The sequence below is a fragment of the Meleagris gallopavo genome, chromosome 3 (assembly GCF_905368555.1).
Source record: "Meleagris gallopavo chromosome 3, MGAL_WU_HG_1.1, whole genome shotgun sequence".
In the NCBI taxonomy this organism is placed as follows: domain Eukaryota; kingdom Metazoa; phylum Chordata; class Aves; order Galliformes; family Phasianidae; genus Meleagris; species Meleagris gallopavo.
In genome coordinates this window covers 69,009,657-69,028,227 of record NC_139406.1, presented here as the reverse complement: position 1 = coordinate 69,028,227, position 18,571 = coordinate 69,009,657, and positions in this window count along the sequence as shown.

Below are 18,571 nucleotides of genomic sequence, written 5' to 3'. Positions count from 1 at the left end.
AGGCTCCTGAAGCTGTTGCAGCCAAAAATGTGTACTGAAAGATGAAGAATTTTTTTGGAGGCTATTTTGAAGGAAGTGGGGGTGGATGAGATGGAAAACCCAAAGCTTTTTTAAAATGAACATGAGGCAGAATTTCAGAAACACAGTCTCCAAAACAAGACTCTTCAAGTATCTGTAGACGTAGTGCTTCTGTGCAAAAAGTTCATATCATGGATGAAATCTTTTTCTTTCTTCTACAGGAGATACATTTAAAAACTATAATGCTATGTTGAAAACCATGTTTGCATCAAACAGTAATAATAACCATAAAATATTGTATTCAGTGCGTACATGTCTTTGATCGCCTAAGAATAACAGCTTTCAAAATCTGTAGAAAACGTCAGTGTACTTGTTTTTTAAAATGTAGAATATGACTAAGTATTTCATCTTCTTCACATTTTGTTTATTAAAAAACTCTGTAAGCTTCTATTGCTGGTCTGCTCAATGTCAGCACTGAAGATTTCTCTCTACAGGCTTTCTTTTCTGTGAAGTGATTACTAGACAGGAAAACAATACTCAGGAAATACCACCTTCTTATTATGATGGGCTTTGTCTTGCAGTGCTACCACCATGCAACAGGAGAGATTTTGAGTCAGCATGTTCTCCAGCTACTTTTATTTGAGATACATTATCTGAACATGTTGAATGTAAGATACCTAGCTCCTTTTTTTATGTTACAAGTGACAGTTACCATTATCTTAGGTGACTGCTATTTTTAAGATGTAGAGATCCATGTAATAAGAAAAGGTATCATTTAAGACTGTATCTGCTACTGCAGTGATATGTCTGAACCAAATTCTTAAAGAGTTGTAGAATTTCTGAAAGCAGATACGCTGTAGCTACTGATTTTGTTACCACACTTTGGAGACTGAGACCATGAAAGAAATGTGAAATTCTTTGGAATTTATATGTTTGTACTGGTGAAATATTCTAAGCAATATTTCCAGCTAGACAACTTCAACGTTGTTGTTGAAAGAAGTGTTAGAATTTGGAATTTTAGGATTGAACATGGCTTGTACTAAACCCATTAAAAGGACAATCATATTCTGGAAATGGGAATAACTACTGATTTGTTTCATTTCTTTCAGAAGCCACATTTTTCATTATAATCTTACTCTCTCCAGAAGGCCATTTTGGAAGCCAGAAATCTGTCTGGTGCTAATACAGAATTTATGCTTTGAAAAATTCTTTTTATTGGCAATGAATCTTGAGGTGTAGAATGCTATTTCAAAAATAAGTCAATAGTTGAAGCCCCTGGAATAGGTCCCCCATCGTATGTAAACACCCATAGTTAATGCTTGTGAAATTAGAACAATGGCTCAATTTTTCTTTTGTAATCGGTGATTAAAACATAATTCTGTGCACTGAAAGGGCAAGAAAATGTAAAGTGATAAGGATTGCAATGTGAATCAATTCCTCTTAGACCTAGAAATTAATCAGTTTATCACCAATACAAATCTCCAATCTGCTTTCATCCAATCTGTTTTCATCCATTTCCTCATGTCATTTTGCAGCTTATATAACCTCAGAGTGTGACTTTGATCCATTACTAAGATTTCCAAATAGAAAACAATAAAAATAACAATAGACTTACCAGGTTAATATTACTAGATAAAAAACAGCTTTTTGCTAGACATACTCTCTTTCCTAGAAAAGCATCCCAATTCATTAGCTGTATTCATTATATGCAGCAAACAACAGAGGACCTAATCCTTCAGTGAACTGCACTTGGGACATTTTATGTGCACACTTCCAGACTAAGACAAAATTCACCAACTTTTCAATTTATACTCTTAGCATAGTGGCATGTTAATTGTTATGAAGTTTTGGTAGTGGCAGTGTGAATGTACTTTTGTGAGATGTTTTCATTCATGTTCGTAAATTATTGTGCATTCTCAGGGCACAGGATGGGTTGGTTACAAACTTTCTGAGGCATCTTAAAATAGTAATTCACAAAAGAGGGAGAGATTCTTCAGGGTCCCATCCTTGGACCAGGGTATCCAGTGTTTTTTAACCACATAAAATAACTATAAGGAAAGGTATTGACCTTTAACCCTTGCAGGCAACTTGGCACTACTAGCCACTCTCTTACTCTCCCAAATGTGATGGAGAACCAGAATGGCAACATGGATTGAGGGAAAAGAAAAAAAAAAAAGAAAAAAAAAAGTTAAAAAGGTAAAGGAAAAGCTACACGTGCAAGCAAAAGCAAAGTCATAAACTATATTTGGAGAAAAAAAACACACCTATATTACATCCTTTGGAGAAGCACTATGTTCCTGTGCCTTTCTTACCTCTCCTAGGATAATTCCCAACTGCTTAACTTTTGCCTTTTTGGAGAAGTTGGTATTGATTCATGAGTTAGAATAATTTGTGAAATTTTTTATCTCTTGTGATTGAGATTGTAATAAACAAAGAGGAATGATCCTTAAGTCCATGCTCTTTTAGAAAGAAAGTTAGGAATTTCTGAGGTACTTAACTACACGTTTCAAGCTATTTACTAGATAGTTGCAGAATGCACATTATGTATGGGGCTTCTTTGAATGTGATGTCTCCTATTTTATTATGCTGGCCTACAGCATCAGAGGGGGATGGTGGTGGTATGACAGTAGAGGTTGAATTTTTAAAATTCCCAAAACCAAAATTTTTTTTTATTTAAAATTTCTTATCTCAAAAATAAAATTTTTCTCAAAAATAACCCCCCAAAAAATTTTTTACAAAAAACTACAAATTAATTTTCAATTTTCCAAACCATTAAAAAAAAATTTCCTTAATAAAAATCCCACACCCCTTTTAAAAAACCCCTTTTTTTTTTTTTTTTTTAATAAATTAAAAAAATATTAACAAAATTTAATCTTTTAAAAATTTCTTTTCTTCACATTAAAACCCAAATTTTCTCCAAAAAAATAAAAAACCCTAAACCATTCCCTCCTTTATTTCAAAATTAAAAAAACCCCCCAACATTTAAAATTCCTATATTAAAAATTAAAAATCAAAAAAACCCCATATTACAAAACATTTTCATCATTTTTCCAACTTCCTCCCTTTAAAAAATTTTTCCCATAAAATTTCCCCCCCCCCAAATTAAAAATCATTTTACTCCAAAAACCAACTTAAATCCTAATCATTATTAAAAAAAATTTCTTTAAAAAAAATAAAAAAAAAATTAAATTTAAAATTTCATAACATATTTCCCCCCCTCCCAAAATTCAAATCACATTTTTTAAAATTCCCCATTCTTTTTAATTCTTTCAACTTTAAATCTTCAAAAAAAATTTTTCCCTAAAATAACTAAAATGAAAATTTTTCCTTAAAATTAAAAAACCTCATTAAACATTTAAATATTAACCATTAAAATTAATTTAAAATTATCCTTTATTTCCAACTTTCCATAATTTTTATTTATTTAAAAATAAATTTCATTTAAATAATATAAATTAAAAAACTAACACCACAAAATACTGGATCCTTTTAAAAAAAAACCAAACTCTTTTCCTAAAATTAAAAATCCATTTAATTACCTTTAAATCTATTCCAAAAAAAAACTTTTCCCCCTTTTAACCTTAAAATTTGGAACCCAGATTCCCCTTATTTAATTTTACTTTTTTAATCTAAAAACCCAAAAAACCCGTAGTAAACAACGCTTTTTATCCAATTTCATTACAAATTACTTCTATTATCTAAAAACCAAAAAAAAAAATTAATTTTATTCCCAAAATACCAAAACATTTTCGGTGGACTTCTAATGTTTTCTATTTTCAAATATTTCCCCCATCTCATTACACCCTGTAAGTCTTTTTTAGCAAACAATGTTGCCCCCAAAAAACAATATAATAAAAAGGTGATACTATACAAAAAAATTTTAAAAAAACAATAAATGCAAAAAGTTAAAATTAAAATTTTAAACCTTCCTTAACGTTAATTTACCCAAAATTTGTACCCCAAAAAATCCCAAAGTCCCAAAATTTAATTTTTCGTTAAGCTTTTGAGCCTTTTTTTCAGAAAGCTTTAAATTTTATTCAAAAATTTTTTCAGGGCAATAATCACTGCCAAGGGAAGAAAAGGAAGTTACTGTACTGTAAGGTCTTTTTAAGAATTTTTCAAATAACTTATCTCCTGTGGACTGAACCCGATTCTTTTGGACAAAAATTTTTGCAAAGTTTTTTATTTTCCCTCCCCAAAAATTCCAAAAGGCAAAATAGAGCTCTTTTTTCAGTTCAATTTCCCAAGCTCAGTCTCGCATTGGGGTTTTTCAAGGTTTTTTTATGGGCTAAATGGGAAAAAAGGCCTAAATTTCTTTTTCTGGAATTTTTTTTAAAAACTTAGGGAAAAAAACGGCATTTTTTAGAAACAATTTCAATAAAATTTAACCCTTTCTTTTCCCCCCCTATGGGAATTTTCGGTATTTTAAAATGGGGCGATCTTTTACTTTTTTTCTGCTTCTTAGAATCTTTAGAGTGCAAAAGGAACATTTTTTAGGGATCTTTTGTGGGGTTTTTTTTAAAAACATTTCTTTTAATTATTGTAAACACTAAGAAAAAAAATGACAACAAAAAGGTCTATTTTTAAAAAAAGGGTTTTTTTGATATCTTTTTCATTTCCCCTTTTTAAAAAAATTTTTTGCTGTGGTCCAAAGAAAGGTTATCAGAAAAAAATTATTTTCTTTCAATAATTTTTTTGAGTTTTATTCTTTTATGAGGCAACTACCCGGGGAATCCGTATCAAGAAAAACCCAAGATAAGTTTAAATGACTGCAAATTTCTGCAAAAAATAAGAAAATTAAATATTTACCAAAAAGTGAGTTTTTCCAAAGAATTTTGGCAAATCCCCTCCCCTTTTATTTTATAACTAGTAAACAAATTTTTCAAGGTCAAAAAAAAGATGTTTTCACCCTGAAAAAAACATTATATTTTTTACATAATTCCTGTTTTCTATATTCCCGTTTCATAAATGGCAAATTTAATGCATTAGCTTAGGTCTGGAAAAAAGGAATTCCACTTTTTTATTTTTTTTGGTGCCTGGAAAAAAATTTAATGGAAAAAAAAAAGATTCCTTGGGGATTACAAAGAAAAACTTACCAGCTCCCTTTTTGGTCCTCATCTTGAACTAACAAGAACTGAAAAAGAAGTTGAAAAAACTTTTCTGACACCATGAATTTTTTCCCAGGTAGGTTTTTTTTTTAAAATTCATTTTGCATTTCTAAACCAATAACATCTTCTGTTTTATTGAAAATTTGAAAAAGATAAAAGTTTGAAAAAAAATTTTTTCGTTTTTTTTTTTTCAAGTAAAAAATTAACCCAAAGAATGTTTTTTTCAGTTTCTAAAAGTTTCCCATTTAATTTAAATTTTCTAATTAAACTGGGGTTTTTTAAAAATAATGAGCCCAGTTATTTGAACAAAATGCAAACAGATCCATTGAAAAGTACTTTCCGACTTTTTACCCTTAATGTTTCAAGAGAAAATCTTGCAAATCCCGAAAAAAGCTCCCAAACCTGGTTTTAACTTTTTAAAAGTTTTTCAAAAACTTTTTTTTCATTGAATGACACTAAAAAAGAAAAAATAAGGGAATATAAAAATAGTATTCTGGGGTTATATTCGGTTCTTTTTTTTATTTTTTTTACTTTACAATAAATTAATGACCTCATCCAAATATTTTTGGTTTTTTTCGAAAATTTGGTTAAAGTTTGTTTTTTCTTAGCCTTTAATTGGTTTTTTTCTTTGGAAAAAATTTTGACGAGAACATTTTTAAATGTTTTAAAAATTTGAGGGCACTTTCCCTTGTTTTTTTAAAGGGATGTTTTTCTTTTGGGTTTTTCAGATTTTTAACAAAAGTCTAAAGGAAGTGGGAAAGGGTCCTTTGTCTTTTGACTTCTCCCTCATTTTGAAAAATTTAGTGTGACTTCTAGAGAATCTAACACCTACTGGTTTAAAAAAGCAAAATAAAAAATTAATGCTTTTTTTTTCGGATAAAATTTACATGGACTTAATCCCCAACGACTTTAAAAAAACTCTTTAATTTTCCCCCATGTTAAACCAGTTTGAATAGAGAACACAGTACTTCTAACTAGATTAATTTAAGATTGACCTACTTACACATGTGTAGCTTTTTAAAACAGAGTGAGACTTAGAAGTAGCTCTTGGGGAAAACAAGGATGTCTTGAGAGCTTAAGCTTCAAGCAGATTAGACATGATGCTTAATGTACCATTTGCTGACTAAAATCTGACTGTGGAAGTGTGGCTTTCAGAGGCAGAAAATGCTTGGCAAAATCTAGGCATAAGCTCTCAGTATATCAGTAGAGTTAGTTTGATATTCTTATCCTCACATTAATGAGGATATTTCCCTGCTGAAAAAGACCTGGAGTTACTGGTGGAAGGGAAGCTGGACATGAGCCAGCAATGTGCCCTTGCAGCCCAGAAAGCCAACCATATCCTGAACTGCATCAAAAAAAGTGTGGCCAGCAGAGTGAGGGAGGTGATCCTGGTCCTCTGTTTTGTGCTGGTGAGGCCTCACCTGGAGTACTGCATCCAAATGTGGAGTCCTCAATACAGGAGAGATGTGGACCTGTTGGAGCATGTCCAGAGGAGGGCCACAATAATGGTCCAAGAGATGGAGTACCTCTTCTATGAGGACAGGCTGAGAGAACTGGGGCTGTAAGCCTGGAGAAGAGAAGGCTCTGACTTGACCTGATAGAAGCATTTTGATATCAATGTGAGCTACAGGAAAGAAGGAGACAGATTCTTCAGCAGGGTCTGTGGTGATAGAACCATGGAAATGGTTTAAAGCTTAGAGAGTAGATTTATGCTAGATATAAGGAAAAAGTCTTTTACAGTGAGAGTGATGAGGCACTGGAACAGGTTGCCCAGAGATATGGTGGATGCTTTGTCACTGGAGTCTTGCAAGGTGAGACGAGATCAGGCCTTGGGCAACCTGATTTAGCTGTGCATCTCCCTGTCCATTGCAGGGGAGTTGGACTAAATGACCTTTAAGGTCTCTTCCAACTCTAAGGATTCTATGATTCTATAACTGCAAGAGAAATAGAAATGGTTACGTGCATGCTTTTTTATGTCTGTAATAAATTTACTATGGCAACTACTACACAATCTTGCAGTTCTGAAGAAATCAGTCTTCTATTGAAACAAAAGAAAACAAAGCAAAACAAGGAAATAATAACAAGAAAAAAAGAATAGACGAAGTTCCATTACAGTAAGTCAAATACTTTTACAGAAGTAATAGATGATATTGGTGTGCATTTTCTTTTAAATTTTGAGGATAATATGTTCGCTGAGTGCTAACACTCATGTGAGATACTGGGAACTTTTTATACATTAATCTGTTTTAGAAGAAGTAAAAATAAAGCACTTTTCAAGGATCTTGTACTTTTTTGCTAACTCTTTAGTACTCCAAATGTAGCGAGTTTTGCAGACTTGAAAATAAACAAACAAAAAAGCCTGCCTATGTGTACCATGCAATTGATAGTTCTTTCATTTTTGCCAGAAAAAAACTTCTTGGGACGTCATGGAAATACACTATCTTGTGTAAGATACTTGGTCTCTAGTTAGTGTGTAGGTTCTGCTGTATTCTGCTGTAAGTTTTGTGTTCAAAGCCAAGAAAAATTTATGAAAATCCTGATCTCTGAACTGCATAGATCAACTTGTAGTAAATTTTTTTGGCTGCCAGTGTGGTTGTCACAGTGCAGCAGATATATGCTGCTGGAAATATGAACCAGTGGAGCTGTGAAAACTACATCTCCTTAGGGAGCTCTGTGTCTCAAACAATGCATGTTATATGCGATGGTTAGATATGAAGCAAGCTGAGTATTTCAGACTAAAGGAAACTCTATTAAAATCTTAGTACTGTTTTCATAACTCACTTGCTTAATTGATCATATATGTTTTAATAAGCTTTTATTGATACTGGATTTGATCTGCAGTCAGACAGTGTGACCCAGCAGTCATTGCATGCTTATTTTTCATTTCTATACTAGGTTTAGTATGTAAAAGCTGCTTGTTGTCTTAGATTTTTTTGTGTCATACTTGTGTATATATTTTTAAACACAGAATTAACAACACAGATTCCCAGAAAATATCCTACTTGTTAATGTAGCTATTAGCTGATACCTAGGGAAGTGGATAAGAGCAGAGCAAGCATATGGCAGCAAAACACTAGCATATTCACACTTAGCTTCCAGCAATCTGTGGCTCATTGAATTTCTGAGCCAGAGGCCGTATTTTTGTGTTTAACAGCTTTGAGGGATTTCCTTTCATGAACTGGTGTAATCTGTTTTTGAACCTGTGTAAGCATTTAGTATCCACAACATCCTGTGGCAATGTGTTCTGTAGCTTAAGCAGATATGGAAAACTATCTTTTCCTGAATTTTGAACCCACCATTAACAAATTCAGTTTAGGTACACTGATACTTATATTGTGGAGAAGTAGTTTCCTAGTCGTTTTATCTATGTCATTAATATTTTTTTGGTCCGCTGTCATATCTTGTTTTCAAGATAAAGAGTACTCGATTTATTTGTTTATATGTTTTTGTAAGGTTAAAGCAGCCCAATTGTGTGCAAAATGAGAGAATTAGCAGTATTATAAATTAGTAGGTGAAAAAGCAACTATTACATTCACAGTGTTTCACAATGATGAAAGTACCAAGATAATATTTAAAAATTGCAAGCTGCAGATGGGTGGAGTAACTTCTGGTTCTTTTCATTTCAACCATTCCCCTTGATATCCAGGAGTCAACTCATATGCAGGTAATGCTTTCTATTGCTAACCCTCAAGGCTTCCGTTATTCAGATAGCAAACCAGTTGTTCCCCAGTTGTAAGTGCATATTGTACTGTTAGGACTTAAGAGGGTGATCTGTCCTGAAGCTTCCCATACTTTACCTGGGTGTGCTTGGTGTGCATACACTCACCTGTTATTCCATGTCACTCCAAGATCTTACATTAAATGGTATCTTTGAAACATTCTGTGTGTATTGAAAAGCATCACTGTGGTATGCAGAGCTGTGAATGTAGAGCTGGACTTGGGAACAGAAAGACCCCTTCTGTTCTTGAAGAGGTGAAGAATGTTTTTAAAAACAACTGTAAGTGGCCATGGGTAGCATGTAAGGACTCAGTCATTGGATGTAGGATTGTACAGACAAGTTAAGCAGGTCTGTCTGGTAGATCCCCTGTACCTTGTGGAAGCCAGATGTTTGAGAATACTAATCACTGCAAAGGTAATGAGCACTTTTTTAAAAAAATTGTTATTAACTTATGCACTTAATGTTGTTGATAGTTTTTTTGTTTGTTTGTTTTTATTTTCATAGAACACCCATCTTTGAAAAAAGAGCTTCCTGGGATGTTGTGGATGCCCCATCCCTGGAGGCATTCAAGGCCAGGCTGGATGTGGCTCTGGGCAGCCTGGTCTGGTGTTTTGTGACCCTGCACATAGCAGGAGAGTTGAAACTAGATGATCATTGTGGTCCTTTTTAACCCAGGCCTTTCTATGATTCTATGATTTATACATAATTAAAAGGTAAACTTGGTCGGTGAATGGCATCTTGTGTACAAATCCAGCCCAGTGTTCTAGTTGTGTTTAGTTGGGCTACTTGTAATATAGCCCGGGGGCTGTGAGAGTGTAATATTATGCTCTCAGCTTTCTTCTCGGCCTAAAATTGTCAAGTGCACCATTATGTCAAATAAAAGAGAGGGTGAGGAGTATGTCAAGGAGATGATCTTTGCAATATTCTTAGTTAAAGCAATGGAAATGTAAACTTGTTAAGCATATCTTACATTATGCTTTGATTATCTACAGATGCAAGGTCATCCTTTCACTGTGGCCAGACAAAAAGAGTTATGATGCAGACAGTAAGCCAAAATGGCAGTGTAACCAAATCCACTAAGTTGCATATTGCTCCCATCACGCTGTAGGCAAAAAGAAACCATTGCAAGCCTATGTGGAGTAGGTAGGGAAACTTCAAACTCAGTTATCCATCTAAACTTCAACTGGAGGTAGTTTCCCTCATACCAGGGCCAGTAGAACAAACTGCTTGGATTTGTCATCTGCCTTGTTTGCTATCAGCCAGCCTGAAACCGCTAATGAAAAGTGTTAAAATTAAACTGGCAGACTTTGCATAGAAATAAATGATGAAAGTTCACATTGTCTGTTATGTCAAATTCATTGCCAAGGAAATGTTTAGCTGACAGGAAGAACGAACTCTAGCAGCCAATTCTGTAACTATTGCAGCTACATTCAAAGAAAGGAGACTGAGCATGTCATTATTATTATGAGTTGTTGTTTTATTTTTTATTTTTTTCAAAGAGGTCTTTGTCTCTAATATATGACCACATAATAATGAAAATTAGACATTACTAATGTCTTCCCAATCTGGATTCACTGGACCAGACAGCAGTATTATTATGTTAAGAATAATGAGCTATTGTGGGGAAACTTAGTTGAAAAAATTTTTGAAATTAAAAATACATTGAAGCTACTGATAGTTCCAAAATGATGATCATGATTTTCTTCTTCAGTATGCCACAAAAGGTCATTGTCAAGGATGTTTTTTTTCAGGCAGATGAATGTATTTTGAATGACTGCATATATAAAATATGGGTCAGCCTCTTCATGATTGTTTTCACAGCCACGTAACTCCTCAAATATGGTTTTTGAGTGGGAACTACTTTGGGAAAAAAAAAAAAAAAAGGAAAGCTTTCTTGCTAAGTGAAGCATGTGAAAATCTATACTCTTAAATGTGCTAGATCACCTTTATTATCACGAATATATTGCCATACATAGAAAATAAATTTTAAAAAAAAAGTTTTAAATCATATTTTTATCACTCTGAGATAGTAGTAGAAATAATTTAGGAAGGAGAATTATCTGTGATCCTCAAACTGCCTGACCAAACAGAAAGTTCTGTTATTCGAGGTAGGCATTGGTCTTGGCCCCCAATTCTCATGTGATCTAAAGAAACCTTTTCTCCAAGACAGCAGCTTTAGAAAATTTGATTTTTTTTCCCTATAAGCATGCTATAGGATATCATTACTGTGCTGACTCCTCCTCTTCTCTATGTTTTCAGGGATTAAATGGAATTTGAAAAATCACATTCCTAATTACCCTGGAAAATATCATATTTTCCTGAGAGAATAAGACAAGAACTTTATAATAAAGATATATTTCTTTACCTACTAGGCAAAATATTATCAGGTTGCTGTTGCAAAAGTAGGATGTAAGCTAATCCTAAAATATAAGGAAATATTACAAATTGATAAAAATTAGTATGATATTCTAATGAAAGACTTTCATATGTCTGTGTTCTCCAATCCAGAGATTAATTTGTGCTTTACTTTGACAATTCTTCATGTCAAAATACTCAAATCATATGTTCTTGAGGCATTTTATTTTTCTTTTTTAATCTATATTTAGACTTCATGAGAGGCTTGGGTTTCAAAAAAAATGCTGAGCAGCTAACACTGGTACCTGGCAACATCTACAGCTAAAATATCTGGTTGGGAAAAAGATGAAAACAGGAAGATCAAAAAGAATGAGTTAAATTAAAAGAACAAGATTGATTTGTGCAAAATGTTTTATTATAGCAGACAAATTTAAGTCTCTAGCTCAAGTAAATGATGAATGTTTCCTGATTTTGTTCACAGAATAATTAAATCTGTAACTTGTACTTTTATAATTAATGTTTTGCCATGGGCTTAAAAACTTAAAAAACCTAAGTCAGAAGCCAGCAGACTTCAGTTGAGAGGAATCAATCTGACCTGAAGTTGATGTTTATGTCTGAGTTAATCTCATGGAATCTCTTTGTAGTGAGAGTAGAGATATATTGCCTGCAGTGTTGAAACCATGCAATTTCAGATGAGAAGAATTGAAGTGATAACTAATTTCAAATAATAGCACTTGTTGGGGTACAAATAAATCTTTCTCCTCAGGAGAGATGTCTGATTTGGGAATGGTCCAGTATTACACTCAGAAAAGGTGGTTACCAGTACACTTTTTCCTGTGGTGGGACAGCAAACAGTTCCCTGTTAGTCTAAATTTGGTAACACACAAAAGAATTGCCATGCTTACATTTTGAATGTGTTGCTGGTAATGTTTTAATATGTAAATGCATATATATATTTACTTTCCCTTACTGTAAGAATAATACATAGCTCCTTTCTACTGATACAATTTGTGAACTGATGCAAAGTAGGAGAATTGAGTCAATCACTGTGTACTCAAAAAACTGAAGTTATGAAAGTAATGTTGCATAGGATTAATGTTGCTGGTTTCACTTCAGCTAGCAATTCTAGAAGAAGAAATAAAAATATTAGGGCCTAAGCTTCAGAAGGATCTAACAGCTGCAACATATACCAACAGCTGTGATATATACTAACAGACAGTCCTTAGCTGGTTTGTGTTCTTAATGACTACTTGTGTTACTAACAGGGCTGGCCATGGTGGCTGCACAGGGGGAAAGTAGTAGTTCCAGGCTTGCTTGAGCACAGAATGTGGTAGACCAGCTGTGGGACCGGTGTCTTGAGTCTAGTAGGGCTCCTTACAAACAGAAGGGAAAGTGAGCTGGGACGGATGGCCATGGTCAGGCTCTGGCCCATCTATCATGCCTGTGTTCAAGTCTCCTTAGCATATCTATGGGCTTTAATCCTGGAGAATGCCCTGCACAGCTGGTTCTCAGGCATCTCCATGCTGATGGCAATACTCCCTGGTGCCAAAGTGTCATCATTCTCCAAGTGCCTCATTTACTCCTCTATCTAAAGTAAACCAAAGAAATATATAGATATATTCATGGATAACAGCAGATTTATCCAGTAGATCATAGCATTTCATATAAGTAAATTTTAACAAAGTAGAAGATTGGTCTTTCTGTCACTTTTCCTATTTTTATGATCTCCAGGTTAGCATTGTCTCAATTTAAAATATAATATATATGCTTGGATCAAGTTTCCCTTTGAAGTCTGCAGGTTTCTCAGAAAACATATCTGCTTCTCAGATCAGAGAAATTTTAATGATTTTTTCCTTCTGTTAATCACTTTGCCAATTAAGATTCAAAAATCCCAGTTCTGTCATCATCTGACCAAGAAAAAAAAAAAATAGACAATCCTATCATGATTTTTTTTTAATGCATATGCGTAAACAATAAAATAACAATGAACTATTCACATAAAATTCCAAAATAAATATGCAATGCTATGTAACTTCATCTTTAAAGAAGTCTAAAGGTCATATAGATGTGTTAGGCTGGGTAGGATAATAACCTGTTTTTGATTGCTTTAGTGTGAATTAAATTAGAGAATAATATAATTGCTCTCAGTAGCTTAACTGAAACTGGGTAAAAAATTATCTCTGCAGAGAGCCAACACAACCTTTATATATAAATTAAATTCTACATCCTCCTATTCTGCTGATTTCAATGATCTGTAGGATCCTTGCAGATTTCTGCCCCATGGCAAGTTACATCTATTGTGAATATTGACAGCATGACTTTGACCTTCCTCCTAGTAATTACATGTATTTTTCTTTTTAGTAGGATACACAGGACATTAGGGGAAATGGAGAAAAAAAGAGTATCTCTTCAATACAAAAGCAGACACTGTGTTAACATGGCATCATTTTAGCTGGGAGGCTTAAAGTCAAAATCTACATTTGTTGTTGTTAAAGGCAAGGATTTCATTTTAACAGGGACTCAATCACAATTAAATCCCTTTTATTTTTATCATCAGTGGGTGGATTTTATCCTGTACTAACCAGCTATAGAAAGTTGTTCATTTCCTTCACGTGAATGACCCTCAAGGACAGGACAATGGAAGAAGTTGAAAAATGTGATACATGCTCTTGTACATATCTTGCCTACCCAAATCTTTGGTCCTAGCATAAGTTCTCATAGCCTTCAGAAAGGAGTTAGTTTTCTGTTCCCACAGCAACAACAACAACAACAACAACAACAACAAAAACAGAAAAAGAGAAGACAGGAAAGATCATTAATAAATAAGATTGCTACAGTATTAGCAGCATTGATACAACTGGGAAAATAGAGTAAAAGTTGTTTAGCAACCTCATCATTTTTGTACTCTTACAAAAATAACCATTGTCGTTTAAAACACTTTCACTGGTGTGACCTTGATGAATGAAATTGGTTTATAAATATTTTTAACTTGCAAAATTCCAATATAATTAAAATGTGGTTATTTTAAAAAATTAGTATCTAAAGGTACTAATGAGCACAGGCAAAATAGAACTTCAGTCTGGTAACTGGTATTGCTTCATTACTGTCTGAATGCAAATGTCATCTGACAAAAGTATAAAAATGCAGTAGTGTACCTGCATGCTGAAGAAACTAGCTGCAGGAGACAGATGGAAATTAATCCCAGGAGATACAGATTCAGCATAAGTGTAGATGTTATTAGTATTTTAGGCTCGCTGTCACAGCAGAGTTTCCTCAAAGTGTGAAATAAAGCCCTAAATTTCATATTTGCAGAAAAAGCACACATATATGACACTTTTCTGGGGAACACTATACTCTTGTGCCTTTCTTACCTCCCCAAGGATAATTCCCAGCTGCTTGATTTTTCCATTTTTGGAGAAATTGGTATTGATTCATGATTCAAAATGTTTTGTGAAGTTGTGAAGTAATTCTACCCATTTCAAGCTATTTACTAGACAATTGCAAAATGTAAATATGTATGGGGGATGCTCTGAAAGTAGTGCTTCCTATTTTATGTTGGCCCATGATGTCAGAAGTGGATGTTGGTAGTTTGGCAGTAGAGGTTGAACCATATTCCATGATATTTTATTGCCATATGACCGATGACAGCAGAGGGGCAGTCTGACCAAATGGCATCTGACATGAAAGTGCATATAAAACAAAGGTGTGTCACTGAATTCCTCCATGTGGAAAAAATGACATCCATTGATTTTATCAATGCTTTCTGAAGATTTATGAAAAACAAACAGTGGTTGTTAACACAGTGAGGTGGTGGGTGCTGTGTTTCAGCAGTGGCAACAGCAACAGTGAGTCACCTGTGCTGGTATAGTTTTTTACAAGCACAGTTTGCAGCCTCTTGTTCGTGGATGGTGAAAATACGTAGTTAATGGTGGTGACTGTTGAAAAACTGTTTTGCAGCTGAGAATTTGCTCTATCAAGTAGTATATTTTTGTTTTTTGTATCTGTCAGAATTTCCATGAAAATAAATAGAGGACATTACTTTCAGAGCAACCGAGAGAGTATAAGTAATAAAGCAGAAATTCTGACCTCCTGCATGTCCTGCCTTCTAAAGCAGAGGCTGACCTATATGTGGGTTCCATTCAGAGATGTTATTGATCAGAGTCCTGACTATATTATACCCACAATATGCAGAACCAGTACAGTACTGGCTGAAAGGGCATACACAACTCACATGTCCTTAGCAAATCTCAGCAATGATCATTGACTGAGTCACTAAGACAGTCCTGCCTATAGAGATATTCCCTTACCAAACTACAAACAAACATTTAAATTTCACAATAATGTATTGGTCTGTTTAAAATAGAATATTTTTAAAAGAAATATACACATGGGTGTAAGTATACTAAATTATACCCTAAGAATTCTTTGTGTATAATGAACTGCTTGTTTCTAAATTACTTGCATCAGTAAATCAATTTTCAAATACTTTGTGATATATATTATATAAAATAATAACAAAGTAAAAGTAATGCGTTTGTATATCACTCATTTTTATCACAGTGGAAAAATGACTAAAAACAGTTGTTGAAAATACATTGTGTGCACAAAATAAGTACATTAAATCCATATAGAAGTTGAATACACTATATAATATGTATTTAAAAAAAAAAAAACTTTTATTTTCTCAAAGACACTACATCATCTCAGCTCTTCCATTTCAGAAAAAAATTCTTCCCCATACAACCATAAAACTACTGAATTTCAATGTCCGACAAAAGTTTGAGATAACATCATGCAACGGCATATGATTTTTTAGGCTGGGAAACGTGGCACCTTTATTTGGGTAAGAGTATGCCTATGATTTATACTTAGGATCATGTATACTCTCTATATAGCATGCATATACTATGTTTATGTAAGTACATACATAATGTATATGCTGTATTGCATTAAGATAAATAAAAATAATCTTTTATCACTGAATGTTGAAATATCACATTCAAAATTCTGTACTGTCTGGAAATAATAACAAAGATATACAACTTCAATTTTTTTTGTATGCATAGTAAGGATCTTTTTCAAAATTTTGCAGCTTCTCAGCAAGTTTGGATTAGTAACTTTTGTTTAGTGAGACAATGGTATGAATGAAGAGATTATTGGAAATGCAAAGTGTACATATTTCAGACAAGTTCATGGGCAACACGTAATATTTTCTGATGAACTACAAAGTTGATTTTGGGGTACTGCCTTGTTCTTAATAGATTCATAACAGAAGTACAGATGAACATTTCATATTCATATGGATTTAATCTGAAATCTTCTATCTGAATCATGTGAAAAATGAAGTAGAATAATCTTTGTAAAAATAACCAAAATAGTGTATAAAATATTTCGGTAGTTTTCCAATTTGTTTTTCATTTGAAATTCAGTTTTTAGATTCTTTATGTATTTCTCTGGATATAGAAGTCTTCAGAATTTAGGTTACATGGCATTTAAGCCATGAGAGCCTTTGAGCTCGCAATATGTTGTAGCGGTTACTGTCACATGCCAAGAAGAACCAAGTGACAAACCCTAGGATGTCATTTAGTGTTACATCAAAAAAAAGGTGGCCAAGAGATGAATCTAAGGGCTGCTAAGCCATTAAGGCATTACTTTTCTAAATTAAGCTCATATACTAATTAAAATAGGAAATAATGTCTCCAGAACTTCCATTTATTTATAGCTTGCTGTGGACAAACATATTGGTTTTATTTTCTCTGTAGACATGAAAAATGGTGTATTAGCTACAGAAAAAGGTTTCTCTGTACACCATGCTCCACAGTGTTGGCTGTTGAATATTTGATATATTAATACATATTTATATTCTCGAGTTTGGGCAGTGATTGTAAAGTCAGGCAGATTTAGTGCCTAAAATAGTTTATAGCCTCAGAGAAAAGTGTCAGTATAAAAATAATCATTTTGCCTTAGTTCCTTACACACAGTATTTTTTTCTTTCTGAAATCAAATCTGAGATAGAATAAGAAAAACAATCACAATCTGTTTGAACCTATACCCTGTCTATTCTAAATCCCTATACTAATAACATAAGAACAGAGATGCAGACATTTCATACTTATGAAATATATTTTGAAATATTTTTCTTCTACCTTGTAGATAAACATAACAAGATGTAACTGAGACTATCACAATGAATATTCACCACTGTATATTCCGAAGTGGCAGTTTTTATTTAAAGCCATCATGGCTGCATGTAGTTTAACTGTTACTCATGACTTTTTTAAGTTTTTGAGACAGTGCTTCATTTTAACAAGTAGACTGGAATATATGTTTTTTACTTGGATAATGATATACAGAATCATTTGTGATTCTCTCATTCAATGGCAAAGACTGGAAATGTTTAAAAAAGGTACCCAATGCCAATATGGTAACAAAGTTAGCCAGAGTTGATATGAATATTCAGTTCATCTTTCTCTGAACACTGACCAAGGAGCTATGTATTTTATCTACCTTGAAGTCACTAGTACTCTTCTATGCAGTCTGAAGAGAAAGAAGGAGTCCTCTCAGTGGTAATAGTAACACTGTGGTGCTCAAGGCAAGTCTGCTTTCAAAATCAAAGGGGTTCTGAGTAATTATTGCTGAACTGTAGAAATCTGATTATATACAAGAGACAAAGGGTAGAAATTATGGCAGTAGTGAGTCTTACCTGCAGTGGTCTCATGCAGCACATCTTGAACTGGTTTAAACTTCAGTTTCAACTGCACTGAGTTATTTGGGTCAGTTTAAACTCAGGATGCCCTGGAGACAATCATGACTCTTGATAGAAATTATTATGAATAATGGGTCTATTTGACTATAAGTAGAAAATATGTTCCTTGTTAAATTACTCTGTCACCCCAGGCAAGAATATTGTTCTCCCAGCTTTTTCCTGTGACCTTCTTCCTTTTCTCCTTATGCGCTTCCTCCAAGGGCTGCTCTGCCTCTGGTTTACCTTGTTTTATAGCTCCCCTGATGTCTACATGTTGCATTGCAGAAGTTGGAAATTATCACAGTCCTTTTTTCCGTTTTGGATTCAGCCTATAACTAAACTGGGGAGGGGAGGAGGGCCAAGCAGATGCTGAAAATTTATTATTTTATTCTTGCTTAATCACCCCACCCAAAAGACGCAGGAAGAAAGATAAATGGCCACCCTTTGTGTAACACCTGTTTTCTGACAGTCCCATTATTATTTAGAAGTAATTTGGAGGTACAAACATTGTACAAACATTACATATCATCCTGGAAAGAATATATGCCGGTAGAATCACTGTGTGTTTTATTTATTTCCTTTTCGTTATATGATTCAAGGGACCTCAGGGTCAGCATGAAACAAGAT